The 2,078-nt window shown below is 46.2% G+C and overlaps 1 protein-coding gene across 1 annotated transcript in view; it reads right to left on the reverse strand.

Moving 5' to 3' along the window:
* Positions 1–2,078, reverse strand: part of UBE2QL1 (ubiquitin conjugating enzyme E2 Q family like 1) — a 37,970-nt gene that overhangs the window by 34,960 nt on the left and 932 nt on the right. The gene's annotated exons all lie outside the window — the stretch shown is intronic.

A 2,078-nucleotide genomic window follows, 5' to 3' on the forward strand; every position in this document is an offset into this window, starting at 1 on the left:
CCGAACGCTTTCCGTTAAGCCCGTTATCCTCAACTATGGGCCTGTCCCGGTAAGAACGGAACCTACAACATGCAAACCGTAGGCAGGGAATTCACACGAGCAGGAAAGGCGCAGGCTCGCGACACACGCTTAGAATCCCGAAACACTGATGACCGATTTCTCCAATTCTTACTTTGCATTTCAAACAGTTTATGTGCCTCCTACGTTGCTTTCTTTTGGATGTCGAAGCCGGCATTCAAAATGCAAAGAAAGTGAATTGGTATTTTAATCACTTGCTGAGTTCTCGCCTTCGTTTTCAGATATTTATGCACTAGATTTTAGAATAGGTAATAGAACATGATATGCAAGGTGGAAGGCCCTGAGTTCAGTTAGGTAAGATTTGGAATTAATAAATAAAAACGTTGATAATGACATTCAACACTGACGTCTCTAAGTTGCAAGCTGTATGCAAGACTCAGTTGTGACTACAAAGAAAAGGAATGTACACACAAGAGCCTGCCTATCTTAATAGAAGTTCATGGGCACAGATAGAAATATCATTCATAGCATTAATAGAAACTATGACAACAATTTACTAAGACGTATCTCTCTCTCTCTCTTTTAACTTCCTTATCTCTCATTAGAGATCTTTATTTTCCTGCCTCTTTTAAAATGCAGACTGGAATCTCTTCCAAGTCTTAAACGTTATGATTCTGTGATTCTAGGCAAAATGACATGTCCTCTTCCCCAGGTCCCCAAAGTCATCTTCACTGTGACGAATGAAAAAAGGTAAGAGACCGTTCTAGAGAGTTGTGATTAGCAACGATTTCACAAACAAAGGCATGTCTGCGGAATGTTCTTCCACAGCATTCGTATAAATCCTGTTTGAAAAATAAATAACAGACCCCCTCCACCCCTGCGGCTCGTGCAGATTCAGTCACCTTACGGCAGAGCCAGCACGGAGCCGTGAGACTGGGGATGAACCTCGGACGTTAAAGCGTTCGGCCTTGCCAATTAAAGATGTCTTTCCAGACCTGTCACCTCCATCCTGCTCCTCACTCAAGCAATCAGTGGAACCTACACCCCGGAAGAGGTAGACCAGCTGCTCGGTCACAAACTTCGGTCAAGAATTAAGTGCCCTCTCCACCGGAGGGAGGATGCTATTTACTTGGTATCCCAGGGGCTTCGACTTGAGTCAAATTGGCAGAAGGAGAATGATTTGATTAGTGTGAAAGGGACAGAGGCAGGTGACGGGGGATGGATGGCTTCTGACATGCCAGCTGTAGAAAGATCAAATCGAAGTCATTCAGGGTCTTCTAAGCAAAACAATTATTCTTCTTCATAAATCTAAAAGATGCCCATGTAAATATAATTGTATTAAATAATGTTTAATATCGATTCGGGAAAACACCAGCCAACTTGAACAGGGTCGAGAGCACATAACTTGGGAAGGTAAAACCCTCATGCCCCGTCCGCAGCCAGGTGGGGACATATTTCAGAAGATTCTGTCATTCCTTGCTCTCCAGTGCTCTGAGATTTCTTCTTGGTAAAGCTGCCATCTGATGCAATAGGCGAGGAGACTCAAACTCGTCCCTCATATCAGTACTTAGTGAAAACGGCTTAGCCCTGATACAGGGTTTAACCCCTGGGGGCAGGAAGAAACCAGAGGAAGAAACGGGTCTGCGAGAGACCAAGACCTTGAACATCTACCCCAGAGGTGAAAATTCTGGAAGTGGCAGGTACCAGACATTTCCTTAAGAGAGTCTGGCCTTGTCACTTCAGGAGCCACTCACGCACTACACCTCTGCCTCTCCAGAGAAATTTCTCAAAAGCGACATTTTCACCTCTGCACTAGGTGCTGCTCCCAAAACGCAACAGAGCAGGTGGGGCAGATCCGCCAGCAGTGGCTGGCCCTCTGCAGAGCACCCCGCCTGAGATGCTGGAGGGAGAACGTGTGTGTCCGTGGGGGGTTATAAACTAGGTCGGACAGGTGGATCCCGAGGTACACATAAAGTTCCACCTTCATGGAGATTGTGGGGACAGCAAATGGGGAGAAGCAGATGAGGGGGGAATGGGAAAGGCAGGGGAGAGGAAGTGGG

Source organism: Pteropus alecto, unplaced genomic scaffold (genome assembly GCF_000325575.1).
Source record: "Pteropus alecto unplaced genomic scaffold, ASM32557v1 scaffold137, whole genome shotgun sequence".
In the NCBI taxonomy this organism is placed as follows: Eukaryota; Metazoa; Chordata; class Mammalia; order Chiroptera; family Pteropodidae; genus Pteropus; species Pteropus alecto.